Here is a 15,855-nt window from a genome sequence, read left to right as displayed (position 1 = left end):
AGCCTCCCCCCTCCCCCATGGAGAAGCTGTCTACCTTGTTTCCGGATGCCAGCCCAGCTGCTTCCTCTGCCGGCGGTCCTGCCCCTTCTCAGAGCCCTGTGCTGCGCTGCTTCCTCTTCAGGCGGTCCCGCCCTTTCTCTGATGTCAGAGAAAGGGCGGGACTACCGGAAGAAAAAGCAGCGCAGCAGGGCTCAGAGAAGGGGCGGACCGCCGGCAGAGGAAACAGCTGGGCTCGCTGGCATCTGGAAACAAGGTAGACAGCTTCTCCATGGGGGAGGGGGGGAGGCTGTGGGGGTGCGAGCGGTCCTTCGGGGTGGGAGTGCGAGCACTCCTTCGGGGTGGGGGTGCGAGCGGTCCTTCAGGGTGGGGGTGCTGGTGCGTGCGAGCGGTCCTTCGGGGTGGGGGTGCGAGCGGTCCTGCGGGGGGTGAATCGGACGTCGGTGGGGGCATCAGGCTTTCAGGGTAGGGACAGGACTTCAAGGGGGAAAGGAGAGTCGGGGGCGGGCGAAAAGAGTCGGGGTCTCCAGAGGAGAGTCGGGGCGGGCGAAAGGAGAGTCGGGCAGCATGCGCGGTATACGGGTGTGTGCGGTATATAAAAATTTCTGTACATAAATTTGTGTTTTTCGCGCGCTATACCCGTGTGCGCGTTTTACACGGGTGCGCGTTATCTATGTGAAAATACGGTACTCTAGGAGAGACATGATTTTTTCTGTTTCGGCCCCCCAAATCTTTACTTCTACTTAATTTAAGAGAAGAGAAACTATTGAACAAATTTAAAAGTCTCCTAAAGAGCTGGCTTTTTAAAGACGCTTTTTAATAGATCAGTCTCGCTATATTTTAGGGTAGGATGAGGAGGTTACTGAAATATGTGGTGGGTATGTGTCTCCTATCCTGTGTGCACTAAACCTATACCCGATTTTATTTTTTGTTTTATTTTTTTTAATATTATAATTTAAGTTGCCCTTTCCCTAATGTTTTAATGTCCATTATCAGTATATGTGATATATGTGGATTTTATTATTTTATCTGATGTAAATCGCATTGAAATGAGATTTTGTGATCTAATCAAAGAATTTATTAAACTTGAAACAGACAATTCTGAATACTCAGGATTGCAATAAAGCCTGGAAAACAGAAGAAGCTTCATATTTTGGAGTTCTTGATTGAAAAATGTAAAAACGACGACAACAAAAGATCTTCAAAAGCAATCAGAAAATCTCAAAGGGATTCACAGATTCAGATCAGAGTAACAAGCAGGGGTGTTCTCAATCAGCCATGAGATGTAGAAAAAAAAAAAAAGTCTCGGCTTCTTTGGTGGAAGCATAAGCCTTTAACAATTTGACAGCACAAAATCAATAGCTTCAGTATGAAAGGACACGAGCTTAACAGTTTCATACCAGCAGAATGCGCAATTTTTTTTTCTTATAAAAGAACTGTATTTTTAAATCAGAACCCTTTCTCCATCACAGGGCAGAGTACTGGGTCTCATTTTAATCTTCAAATAAAAAAAAAGGTTCAATAATGTCTTGATGAGCACCGGTATTAAATGTCTGCAGGCTGCCAAAATGTATCTTCTCTTCTCCAGAGAAGTATCATTCAAAATAACGAATAAGGTGGTCTAGTCAAGATGTTTAGTTCTGTAAAGGTAAACCCATGGAGGGACATAAGCAAAGCATACGTCTAAGTCCAATTTGGCAGTTGATTATCCAGAATGCTAGTATGTCTATCTTTATACCACATTCTCGACCAAAAATTCATCCAAGTCACAAATGCCCAGAACAAGACCATCTGGACATGACAGGGGCCAATCTTGTGATGGGCTAGCCACCCAGGCATGGCAACAAAGCAGTGGGGCACCTTACAAGGCACTGCTATGAACTTCACATAAAGGGTGCGACAAACATCTCACCAGAACTCTTATAGGTTATAGTGTGCCCCCAAAAGCCACTATTCCCACCTGTCTACAACCCCAATAGCCTATATGGCTGCAGGTGGCACCTATATGGCAGTAGAGTAGGGTTTTGGTGACCTCACATTTTCCACCATAAATGTAGTGGTTAGAGTGGCTTATGGGCCTGGGTCTTCCTCTCTATGGTTCACTAGCCCACCCACCAGGCTACTTACGACACCTCTGTGCAGTTCTACTTGGCTGTTCTGGAGACAGGTATATACCATATTTTTCGGACCATACGACAAGATGCACCGGACCATACGACGCACCCACCTGTAGAGGAGGAAAAACCAAGAAAAAAAAATTTGGATCAGAATTTTTTCTTCTTCTTGGTTTTTCCTCCTCTACACGTAGATGTGTCTGGTGGTCTGGTGCTGAGAAGCCGGCAGCCCGAAGCCACCCACAGCCACAAGCTGCCAGAATCCGCCCACAGTCCCCCCAGTACCTTTTTTAGTGGCGGTGGTGCAGTGCGGTCTGGATGGCTACCTTTGTCTTAGAAGAGCGACGCACTACACAGGAGCGCCGTCTTTACACTTCCTGCTTCATCGCGCCACTCTGTGATTGGCTGCAGTCAGTAACCGCGGTCGCTGGACAGTGTCTTTTACATCTGTGGAAGGCTGAGGAGCTTCCCCCCTCCTCCGATATGGGGGAAGAACAGATGAGGCAAATCCGGAGGAGCTCCCTCCACTTCTGTTATTGATTACTGAAAGCTTCTATACCGCTACTAATGACTGGGAAGTCAATTCAATTATGGTGCTTCCCATGAGGCTTCTAGAATTGCTCTGGGGAAAGAAATTCATTCTTTGTCTCCCCCCACAAGAGTGCGGAAGAGGTCTCACTAAGCCCTAAAGAGCATGTGCCGCTACTGTAACAACAACATAAAAATAGCCATAAAGGGTCAGACAATGGTCCATCTAGCCCAGTACCCTGCTTACAAAGTGGCCAATCCAGGTCACAAGTACCTGGCAGAAACCCAAATAATAGCAACATTCCATAGCTGAGATTGTGATATCATAATTTTCTTCACACTTCTACCTCTAACCCTCTGTTGTAGTTCCTTCCTATTTCTCCTACTGTAAACCGTGTCGAGCTCTACGAACGTGGAGATGATGCGGTATACAAACCTAAGGATTAGATTAGATTAGATAATGCCTCATTTCACCAATGCTTAGGAGCCAACCTCATCAGTGATGTCACAATGGCTTGACTGTCCTATACTTGGCTCACATAAGAATAGCCATACAGGGTCAGACCAATGGTCCATCTAGCCCAGTATCCTGCTTACAAAGTGGACAATCCAGGTCACAAGCACCCAGCAGAAACTCAACTATCTCTAGCATGATTTTCAGGGTAGGTCTTCATATAAGCCCTACACCCGATTTTCGGGGGTAGGGCTTATATGAACGCTTGTTGCTGCCCCCCCCCCCCACATACACACATAGATCCATCTCTCCCTCCCATCTGAACCACGAGACAGAAATACCTTACGTCAGCACTCGGCAGCAATCTACACAGGTTGCTTTGCGGCCTTCTATCTCCTGGGCGTTCCTCTGCTGATGATGTCATCAGCATGCTGAGTGCCGACGCTGCCAGTTTTTTATAAGGTATTCCTGTCTCACAGTTCAGATGTGAGAGAGAGATGGGTCAGCGGGCGGAGGGGGGAGGTGCGCGGCGGTGGCAGGGGGATAGAAAGATGCTACACGGGGGATGGGAGGGATAGAAGCTGAAAGGGTTCTGCTGCACAAGGGATGAGAGAGAGGGCTAGAAAAGTATTGCACAAGGGGATGGGTGAGAGGAAAGATGCTGCACATGTGGGGGAGAGAAAGGAAATAGGAAGAATTGGGGTGGAGGAGAGGAAGGGAGAGATGATCATTACATGAAAAAAATAAGACATCCCCGAAAATAAGACTTAGTGCCTTTTTTGGTCCCCAAATTAATATAATTTTGGGGGAAACACGGTAGTAGCAACATTCCATACCAATACCTCCCTGCTGCAGAGTTTGATGGCCAACTCTCTTCTGGTCTGTCAGCGTCTATTATGGAGGGAGACCTAACAGCATTTTCCACTCTCCTCCTAAGGCCAGCAAAGAGATTGGAGGAGATATTATTTGAAGATACTGCAGCTAGCTACAGGTACCCTTAAGAAGATACTGCAGCCATTCAGGGTTTGGAACTTTCCTTGACAAAATTTTTCTCCTAAAGATTTGAAAAAAAATGTAGTGTCCTGGTTCGGGAGAAAATGAAGACTCAAACTCAGCAGTCACAGCATACAGCTAAAGTAGAAATGGACTTTGATTAAAGTTTGAGGTGCAACTAAGATGCAACTGGAGATCTTTAAAGTAGGCTTGTTGAGAAAAATAGAATTATCTGGAGAACTGAAGTATAAAACTTTAGATTACAACTTTGGGACTTTTCTATATCCCCAGTGGTGGACCCAGTGATTATGGGTGTCTTTTATTAAGAAGTGCTAGTGCACGCTAAATGCTAATGCGCCCATTATATTCTATGGGTGTGTTAGCATTTAGTGTGTGCCTATATTACAGAAGTACTTGATGGAAATTTTGGAATTTTCTAGTAATAATTTACTACCTATAACAAAACGCTTATTTGTCGGGAAAGGAACAACTCGGAGAACAATGGACTTATTGCTTTTTTGGAGAGTTCACTTAAAGTCATAACCAGAAAAAGAACATTAATTCCCTGCTTTGTTCTAGGGCAAAGGTAGGCAATTCCGGTCCTCGAGAGCCGGAGCCAGATCAGGTTTTCAGGATACCCACCATGAATATGTACGGGATGGATTTGCATACACTGCCTCCTTGAGATGCAAATCTATCTCATGCATATTTACTGTGGCTATCCTGAAAACCTGACCTGGCTCCGGCTCTCGAGGACCGGAATTGCCTACCCCTGTTCTAGAACATGATAGGAATTTGGTGCTGCGTTCTTATTTCAGGAAAATGGAAGTACTGTTTTTAGGTTCAAAAATAAGTCTTTTCTGACTTATCTAGTGAAACCCAAAAGAGGTATTAAAAAAAAAAAAAAATAAATACTTGGCTTTGCAGCCTAGAGTTCTAGCTCAGAGGGGGGTGGGGGGTACTTTGCAATTTCCTTGCTGTTTTACTATTTGTGGTTCTAATTTTTTTTATTTTCTGAAACTAAATAATTATTTGATTATATTGCTTCTATGGAAAGTCATCACTGTTCCTGGCTAATTAACGTCATCCGTCTCAGCCGGCTGATTGAATTTTTCTTTCAAAGCTACTGCGTAAGGTTTTTCCCATGCAATATAAATTTTCCTCTTAATTTGTTTTTCCAACAACTTAGATCCAACATTGTTGACTTACGGCCTCTATCAAACTGCGCTAGCAGTTTTTAGCGCAGAGAGCCGCCCTGAATGGCCTGCGCTGCTCCCGACGCTCACAGGAACTCAATGAGCATCGGGAGCAGCATGGGCCATTCAGCGCAGCTCTCTGTGATAAAAACTGCTAGCACAGTTTGATAGAAGAGGCCCTAAATTACTTTATTATTGCTAGATGGGAAAATTATTGTATTAGTTGAAATTTCTTTAATTTCTCTCTTCAAATGCTTTATATATGTTGAACATATTGAAACTTAGGTTCTCTTTTACTAAGGTGCACTAACTTAGTAAAAGAGGGGGTTAATATAAAGTTTAAATAAATACTTGAGAAAAATACCAAGCAGCTGTAGCATACACTACCTGATGGATGAGTGCTAGAATTTTAAAACATTCTACTAGCTACTGGCAGCCAATAACAGCTCTCTTAGAATTCATGGCCTCTTGAAGCTGAAATAGCCAAATACAATGCATTACGATAGTCTATTTTTGTTAGCACTAGACTCTCTACAGCAATCCAGAAATCACAACAAGAGAGCATTAGTTTCAGCCTCCTTGACATATGGATCTGAAAGAACGATGACTGAATGAGATAAGAACATAAGAACAGCCATACTGAGTCAGACCAATGGTTCATCTAGTTCAGTATCCTTTGCACAGTGGCCAATCCAGGTCACAAGTATCTGACAGAAACCCAATAGTAACAACATTTCATGGCGCTACTGATCTCAGGGCAAGCAGTGGCTTCCCCCATGTCTGTCTCAATAGCAGGTTCCCCAAAACAAAGCAGGGGTAAATACAAAAGTAAACCCAAGCGTATAGTACTATAAATAGATCAATTGAATACACACTAGGCACGTACAAAAAAAAAAATTCACCTTTGTCACCAGACCACACTTATATTGTGCTCAGAGAACCGTTACAGGGTAAAAACAAACCCTGTCAGTGCGCCAGAAAGCCCACCGCTGAAAACGGCTCATGTTCTCAATCATTGCACAAAAGTGCATTTATCGAGTGCTTATTTAAACACTCAATATTTGCAACTGAAAGACATAAGTCAATTCACCACTTCTTAAAGGAATAAATAAAGACTTAGCCGACTGTGAACATAGTGAATGAAAAAAAAATGGGTCTCAGGTCCTGACGTGTTGCGCAATCTGCTGCTTCAGAAGACCCTGATCAATGCGGGCAAAATAGCTCTCATTCTCTCCGTTTCTGTTCTCTCACTTGCTCGGTTTTTGATGTCACAATGGCTTGGATTGTCCTATACTTGGCTCACATCAGAACATAAAAATAGCCATACTGGGACAGACCGAAGGTCCATCAAGCCCAGTATCCTGTTTCCAACAGTGGCCAACCCAGGTCCCAAGTACCTGGAAGAAATCTAAAGAGTAGCAACATTCCAGAGCTGCAGCTATGATGTCATAATGCCTCATTCCACCATTGCCTAAGAGCCAGCCTCATCAGTGATGTCACAATGGCTTCATTGTCCTATACTTGGCTCACATAAGAACATAAAAATAGCCATACTGGGACAGACCGAAGGTCCATCAAGCCCAGTATCCTGTTTCCAACAGTGGCCAACCCAGGTCCCAAGTCCCTAGCTAGATCCCAAGTAGTACAACAGATTTTAGGCTGCTTATCATGCTTTATACCACCTTAATAGCCCTTATATCTGCAACTTTCACCTATATGTAAGTAAGGTTTACTAGTTAGAGTGGGATATGGGCCTGGGTCTCCTCTGGAATCTACTGCACTGACCACTAGGCAACTCCAGAGACCTGATTGCTGCTCTAATAAGACTGGCCATAACATCTGAAGCTGTCATACAGGATGGCATGTACTGTTTCGTTCACATGATAAGGAATTGGGAGTGGGAGAGGGTCAGGTCGGTGACCACTGGGGAAGTGTGGAAGGTTTCATGCCTTTATCCTTCCCAGTGGTCATCTGGTCAGTTTGGACACCTTTTTGACACTTGTTTGTAATTAAAACAGGTCTAGCCCCAAAGATCCATATTATGCCCTGGACGTTTTCTAAAATGTTCAATTATCGCAGAAAAAAAAAAACCATCCAAATCATAAGACTGTCCTAGTTCCGTCCCCCACCACACCTCCAACACCCCCCCCCCCTTGAAATATAGACAAACTGCGGAGGAACAGCACAGAAATTCATCTAGAAAAGATGATTCAAAAATAGCAAACTGGAAGGGTTTGGCAAGAAAAATGTCCATCTGTCCCTTTTTGAAAATAAGCCCTGCATTGTCTCTTTGTGGTACAATCAAAGTGGTTTACACTTATTATAGTCAAGTATTTTCTCTGTTTCTAGTGAACTTACAATCTAAGGAGTCTTTTTACTAAGGCGCGTTAGCCGTTTTAGCGTGTGCATAATGCTAATGCGTCTATTATAGTCTACGGACGCGTAGGAATTTAGCACGCCTTCGTAAAAGGACCCCCTAAGTTTCTGTAACTGTGGTGATGGAGGGTTAAGTGATTGGTCTAAGATCATAAGGAGCTGCAGTGGGGGATTGAACTCAGTTCCCCAGGATTAGAGAATGACACAGTGGCAGTTACCCGCGGCTAGCCACGGGTAGCCCTCCGAAACAGTGGGGGGGGGGAGGGAAGTGCTCACTGCGGGCATGGGGACAAGGCCATCCACCGCCTCGTGGAGCGGTGAATGCCCTTGTCCACGCAGTTAAGGGAGTGAAGGGGCTTCACTGGCTTCAGTAAGTTTCTTTTCTAAAGTGCCACGAAGGTAAGGGGGAGGGAGGGAGGGAGATAGATTTGGCTGTAGATAGGTAGGTAAGTAGGTAGGTAGGGGCCGCGTGCGTGATCGGTGACCGCGCGCCTTTCCTCCCTTAAGTTTCTTTTACTAACGCGCTGTGAAGGTAAGGGGGAGGGAGGGAGATTCTCGGGCCGCTGAAGGGCGGTGAGGTGGCGAGAGGGAAGGGTGGATGCTGCGGGGATGGGGCGGTGAAGGGGATAGTGGTCCAGTGACGGGGCCAGATTTTTTTTCCCGTATCATTCTCTGCCCAGGATCTCAGTTTGCTGCACTAACCATTAAGCTACTCTTCTGCTCTTCCTTGGGTGCGAGGGATGGATAGCAATGTTCTTACTGTTCTTCATGCTTCTGTAGTTTACGGCTATGGCAGCTCCTCTCTTGCCGCTGCAGCACAGATGCGATAACAGCTGCTTCCACAGCTTCCTCCAGCCGCAACACTGATGCCCCTGGCTCTCTGCCTTGGGTGGCTGTGTGTCTGTTCCATGCTACTGCGTCCTCCCTACTGTCAGCTGCTTTGCTCGTCGTGGCTCTGCTGTGCCACTGGATGTCCCATGGTCTGTCTCATGGTACAGCTGCTGGAGCGCTCTCTCTCCGTCATCCCTATGGCATTTTTCAGCCATGACCGCTGCCTCTACTCCAACTGCTAATCCTGTGGTTGCGGTCTCTGGAAGAGTATGTGCGATACAGACAGATAAAATATCACTGGTTACTTATGGTACTCCCCTCCAGGAGTGACCACAGTAATACGGCCCAGAAAATCTAATCTAATCTAATTTTTAGACTTATATATCGAATCATCTAATTTATAACATTTCATTGAAGGAATCAAATAAATATACAATAAGATAATACAATAAGATATTCATTACAATTATATTTGGAGGAGTGTGTGGCGCAGTGGTTGGAGCTACAGCCTCAGCACCCTGGGGTTGTGGGTTCAAACCCCGCGCTGCTCCTTGTGACCCTGGGCAAGTCACTTAATCCTCCATATCCCCAGGTACGTTAGATAGATTGTGAGCCCACCGGGACAGAGAGGGAAAATGCTTGAGTACCTGATTGTAAAAACCGCTTAGATAACCTTGATAGGCGGTATATAAAATCCTAATAAACTTGAAACTTGATATTCACAATTCTAATTTTTCCATACATATTTCTATCATTCCTCCAAAATATATTTCCATATGACCTATTTCCTACCTCTATACACTCCCCATGTTCCCTTCCCCACCTTCCTCCTTTCCCCCTTTATTTTATTTCCAATTCTAACATTGTAATGAATGAATTAAACAAATATACAATTCAAGAATTTCCATACATATTACTATTATCCCTCCTATTCCCTCCCCTCCCCCAGAATGGAAGGTGACGCAAATTACCAGATGTTGGAATGCAATGAATGTTTCCAAAGCTTCAATATAAAACATTAAGAATCATACTTCGTGCTCTAGAGGAAAGATTTTGAATATAGGGGTCCCAAATTTTTCAAAAAGAGACGAGTTCGTCTAGGAAATGTACGAACCTCCCAAACCTCAAATAAAATTTAATCGATGGAGTTGGTTCCTCCAATGCCAAAAACTAGGAGGATCTTTCTGTAACCAATATTGCAAAATGCCTTTATGACCAATCATACAAGCCTTTTGAAATAAAATGCTTCTTCCCTGTCCAAAACCCCCACAAGCAGCAGCTTCACCAAATAACACCCCCCCCCTTGGAGATTCCACCAATTGACTATTCCACGATGAACCTAAAAATAGGAGCTCGATTTGGTTTACATAATTAGATCAGAAAGAAAGATCCATTAATATTCATTGGAGCTATTTTCTAAAAAGTGATGAAACATACGGGTCCTTTTACTAATGTGCCGTAGCCGATTTACTGCGCGCCAAACGCTAACGCGCCCATAGACTATAACGGGCACGTTAGCATTTAGTGTGCACTAAATCAGTTAGCGCACATTTGAAAAAGGCATCCGTGAGGTGGAGATGAGAAAAACAGTAGAGAGAAAGATTTCAAGTACTTACAATAACACTTAGAAAGAAGGGTCCCTGGGAGAGCGAAAGAGGGAACTCAACACGCAAAGGAAGGGAAGAAGAGTATCCCAGAAGTGTTTGGAAAAAAAGGATCAGAACCTCATTCTGCACATGGTACATGTATATGTAAAGCCGCAACTGAACTTATTAGAGACTATATTGGAGTAAATTTTCTTAGCACCGACTTATAGTTAAGGACACTACTATGTTGTCTTACAATGTCTCCTTCAATTTTTACTAATACGTCTTGAATCCTTAAGTAGAAAATTCCATGTCCCTGTTGGAGAATCCATATCAGGGTTTGCAAACAGTCCAATGGTCTCAAACTCAAACCCTTCGCAGGGCCACATTTTGGATTTGCAGGTACTTGGAGGGCCGCAGAAAAAATAGTTAATGTCTCATTAAAGAGATGACAATTTTGAATGAGGTAAAACCCTTTAGAGTTGATAAATCTTTCCTTTAGGCTAAGTCTTAATAATAATATTGTAATTTATACCTAAAGAGATATGATCAAGAAACTGTTTTATTTTACTTCTGTGATTATGATAAACATACTGAGGGCCTCAAAATAGTACCTGGCGAGCCGCAAATTTGAGACCACTGCTATAGGCTAAGGCTCTTTACATTTGCATCTCCTCTTCCTATAGGCTAAGGCTCTTTACACCTGCATTGTGATGCCATAGAACTTTATGGTTATAGAAACATAGTAACATGATGGCAGATAAAGGCCAAATGGCCCATCCACAGCATCCACTATCTCCTCCTCTCCCTATTGGCTAAGGCTCTTAACATTTGCATCTCCTCTTCCTATAGGCTAAGGCTCTTTACACCTGCATTGTGATGCCATAGAACTTTATGGTTATGGAAACATATTAACATGATGGCAGATAAAGGCCAAATGGCCCATCCACAGCTTCCACTATCTCCTCCTCTCCCTATTGGCTAAGGCTCTTAACATTTGCATCTCCTCTTCCTATAGGCCAGTGGTCTCCAACTCAAACCCTTTGCAGGGCCACATTTTGGATTTGTAGGTACTTGGAGGGCCGCAGAAAAAATAGTTAATGTCTCATTACAGAAATGACAATTTTGCATGAGGTAAAACTCTTTATAGTTTATAAATCTTTCCTTTTGGCTAAGTCTTAATAATAATATTGTAATTTATAGCTAAAGAAACATATGATCAAGAAACTGTTTTATTTTACTTCTGTGATTATGATAAACATACCGAGGGCCTCAAAATAGTACCTGGTGGCATGTGGCCCCTGGGCTGCGCGTCCAAGACCACTAGTCTATGGGAACAAGCCCTGGAATCAAGCAAGGTCCTATCTATAATGGGTACCAAGAAAAGGGATTACACCCATAGAACTATACATGTCCTCTTTTAGGCCTTGAAAACTGATAGAAACTGGGCTACCTTTATTAGTAGAAAATTCCAAACACATATAAAGACATGGTTGTTCCCGAGGATTTGCTAACTATTGGCATGGTGTTTGTTACTAATGTTTATTTATTTATTCATTTATTTATTCAATTTTCTATACCGTTCTCCCAGGGGAGCTCAGAACGGTTTACATGCATTTATTCAGGTACTTGAAATGTGGGCATTGCTCAGTATGTGAGAACATGCAAGAAGGTCTAGTCTTAACCCATATGACCAGAAAGAATATTTTTTGACATCCAAGACGTCCTGTGATAGTAGTGGGGTTATCTATGCCATTAGTTGTCCCTGTAATTTACTCTACATAGGGCAGACTTCAAGACATTTTAAAACTAGAATTATTGAACACAGGTCGTGTTTGACCCGTGGTAAAATTGAGGCACCGATGGTGCAGCACTGCTTAAGACACCAATCACAAATTTTCTGAGATGCGCTGCTGGATTATAGAAAAGCTATATCCTTCAAATAAAGGGGGTGATTTTAAAGTGTACCTCCGACAAAGAGAACAAAAATGGATATTTAGATTGAAAACATATATTCCATATGGTCTGAATGTCAGGATTGAGTGGCGCGCGTTTTTTTGAAAGAAACCCGGAAGTCATACCGATTGGTTTTGGCTCCATGTTTCGTTGTTATTGATTGGTGCGGTGCTATCCGATGTCTCCCTTTATAACCCCAGAAATACGCCGAGCCGCCATTTCGCTGAGAGAAAATCATTGAAGCAGTGGCTCGCAATTGAAAGTAAGTTATGCTTACATTTTAGGTTTGCATGAAATATATATATTTCTGTAATCCAATGGATATTCTTTATCCTTTTTTTAGATAATCCCCTGATGCAGCCGTAGGGCGAAACAGGGCCTGTTGGGATTTCTATCTGAATCAGTTTGAAGTGGAATTATTCACGATTGATGTATTATTACCGCATTATAACCTTTGAATGACAACTGCGGTGGTTTTGCACTGTTGGAAAGAAACAAGATAAGTGCTCACTTTTCTACAAAATTTATAAAATCTTAAAAAAATGACAATAAATAGTTAAAAAGTATAGTAAAACTAGAAAATAACGGTAGATTATAAGACCAAGGATGTATTTCTCTATGACAGTATTTTTACTGGCATAGTTAGTTTCTCAGTCCTGAGAAACACTGAGGTCTTTCACCGTTTATATAAAGTAAAAAGTGTATTGCACTTTACTTCTGACAGTATAACTATTTGAATAAAAGTTATTTTAATTCATATTATTGCATTTAAATATGATTTTAGTACAGGTCCCATTTTTTTTATGTTTTATTAATTTCCAACAAAGTGCTTGCCAAAAAATATACAGAAATGCTCATCAAAATCTCCCACATGTGCACAAGCCAGTCGTGAAATAAAGTCCAAGAACTTCTCAGGAAACATGCAATCATCATCACATATTCAATAATCTACTTCGAGCATGGGGATGAAGGTCCATCCAGAAACGTTCCCAAGTCTGATAGAAGTGGCAGCCCGGACCACGGTCCAGGTCCCCAACCTGTTTCTTCTCCAAAGTGGCGTGTACGATCATCAAGGATCTCCATCGAGTATAAGAGGGCGGGTCCCGGGACAACCAGTTAGTCAATATAGCTTTTTTCCCCAGCAGCAACACTCTGGTCACAAAGACTGTCATCCCTTTAGGTTTTGGCGACATTATGTCATAATAGCCAAATAGTGCTCTTGGCATAGGAGACCATTGCCTACCCCAGATGGTTGTGGTATATTGTCCAAGTCTATGCCAAAACTGCTGAATATGGGGGCAAGTCCAGAGCATGTGTCCCAAGGAGGTATGTGCTCGAGCACATTTCGGACAATTATGGTAAGGAGTGATTCCCGTCCGGGATGCTCACTCAGGTGATATTTTTTAAATTTGCTCAGGTCCCATTTTTTAAATTTGCTTTTATGACTATATTTCAAACCAAATATTCTCCTTGTACAACAAAGTCAAATATATAAAGAAAAAAAAAGGGAAAAAAATACAATCCATCAAATGAAGGAATCCAAGTACTTTAAATCAAAAGGAAAATAGCAAAAGAAAAAAACGTGACTTATCACCAAAATCCTAGTGAGAGAATACTTCCTAATGATTATATAGCTGTTGGTACAGGAGATGAAGTTCTGTTGCCTCTCTCCATAATTCCTCTACCGCAGTGGTTCCCAACCCTGTCCTGGAGGAACACCAGGCCAATTGGGTTTTCACGCTAGCCCTAATGAATATGCATGAAGCAAATTTGCATGCCTATCACTTCCATCATATGCAAATCTCTCTCATGCATATTCATTAGGGCTAGCCTGAAAACCCGATTGGCCTGGTGTTCCTCCAGGACAGGGTTGGGAATCACTGCTCTACCGGATATAAAGCTGTAAAGATCCCCCCACCTCCCAAAAAAAATAAATAAATAAAGCATATTTAGGAGACCTATATATTATGACACATTTACAAGGAAACAAAATAATAATAAAGCTCCCATTTGCTGGACAGCAAGACATAAAAGACAAAACTTGTCTTCTGCTGAATTTCTCTAAATACATCTGGATAAATTTGGATCTTGAAGTCCATAAAAGTATTTTCCTGATATCTAAGGAACAAACGCAGAAGTCATTCCTTATTCAATACCAATGCATCGGGAATCACAACTGCCTGCTGACCACAAAAATAAAAATTGAACTGGACTATTCACATTGGTATCGCGACCAGGACGAAGGAAGTCATTTTGCCGCTATATCGGGCGATGGTGCGCCCACATCTGGAGTACTGTGTGCAGTACTGGTCGCCATACCTCAAAAAGGACATGGCGGTACTTGAGGGAGGCCAGAGAAGAGCAACAAAGCTGATAAAAGGTATGGAAAACTTATCATACGCTGACAGATTGGAAATGCTGGGGCTATTCTCCCTGGAAAAGCGGAGACTTAGAGGAGACATGATAGAAACCTTCAAAATCATGAAGGGCATAGAGAAGATAGATAGGGACAAATTCTTCAGGCTTTGGGGAGCCACAAGTACAAGGGGGCACTCGGAGAAATTGAAAAAGGACAGGTTTAGAACAAATGCTAGGAAGTTCTTTTTCACTCAGAGGGTGGTGGACACATGGAACGCGCTCCCGGAGGCTGTGATAGGTCAGAGCACGCTACAGGGGTTCAAGGAGGGTCTAGATAGGTTCCTAAAAGAAAAGGGGATTGAGGGGTACAGATAGATGCAGAAGTAGATTATAGGATTAGTCAGAAACCACTTCACGGGTCATGGACCTGATGGGCCGCCGCGGGAGCGGACCGCTGGGCGCGATGGACCTCTGGTCTGACCCAGTGGAGGCAACTTCTTATGTTCTTATGTCCCCCCTCCCCCCCCCAAACACATACATACTTTTGGGATTTAAATGTATCTGTGTGAATCAGGGTAGCAACAGCAGTGACAATGTTATGCAGCTCGTCACCCGTTCCTTTTTTTTTTTTTTTTGTTATTATTTTCACGCCAAAAGTTACTTTTATAAATTTGAAGAGAGACCCAAGAAATATAGGAGACAGATATGTGGTTGCTGGGCACTTCCAATATTGAAAATGTTATGAGCAGGAAAGGTAATTTGTATTGTATTTGGCACTTTCAATCAGTTTGAAATATTGGCACCTAGGCCAAGAAAAACCAGTTTTATAGATCATGGAAATGTGAAGATAGGCTCACCTGATGGAACTGAATCAGGAACTGCTTCTTGGGCAGGAAGGGACTTTAGAAAACATTGGGGATCCACGCCAATACACACATACTGGCTGGATTCAGGCTAAAGTTTTGGACGAAGCTCCTTGCTGAGAGAAATAAGAGGGGAGGGAGATGAGACAGGAGGCATCATTAAACCTGGAGTGTGGAAATGAATACCTACAACCAGACAGAAATACATCTGTTTACTATAATAGCGTTTCTCAACCTTTCCAAGTCTAAAGGCCCGCCCACATTTTCAAAAATGTGCAGCATACCAGCATCTAAGGAGGAGATAGTGTAGACTTGGGAGAGGACTATAATGAGAGTACCCAAGAAAGGGACTTGGGGATAATGGTGGACATGACAAAGAAGCCGACGGCACAGCATGCAGCGGCCGCTAAGAGAGTGAATAGAATGCTAGGTATAATCAAGAAGGGTATTACAACCAGAACGAAAGAAGTTATCCTGCCGTTGTATCAGGCGATGGTGCGTCCGCATCTGGAGTACTGCGTCCAATATTGGTCACCATACCTTAAGAAGGATATGGCGTTACTCGAGAGAGTTCAGAGGAGAGCGACACGTCTGATACAAGGG

The 15,855-nt window shown here is 43.1% G+C and overlaps 1 protein-coding gene across 6 annotated transcripts in view; it reads right to left on the bottom strand.

The window, feature by feature from the left end:
* The window catches only part of BAIAP3 (BAI1 associated protein 3), a 325,750-nt gene that overhangs the window by 247,464 nt on the left and 62,431 nt on the right, over nucleotides 1–15,855 (bottom strand). Inside the window, exon 2 of one of the 6 annotated variants that reach the window (XM_033963397.1) lies at nucleotides 15,247–15,368. The exons of the other annotated variants lie outside the window; for them this stretch is intronic. The gene's annotated coding sequence lies outside the window, so the exon portion shown is untranslated. The remainder of the gene's footprint in view (nucleotides 1–15,246; nucleotides 15,369–15,855) is intronic. 6 annotated transcript variants of the gene reach the window in all.

This window comes from Geotrypetes seraphini, chromosome 11 (assembly GCF_902459505.1).
Source record: "Geotrypetes seraphini chromosome 11, aGeoSer1.1, whole genome shotgun sequence".
NCBI classification, from domain to species: Eukaryota; Metazoa; Chordata; class Amphibia; order Gymnophiona; family Dermophiidae; genus Geotrypetes; species Geotrypetes seraphini.
Note: the sequence above shows the minus strand (reverse complement) of the source record. Positions and strands in the feature narration are given on the sequence as shown.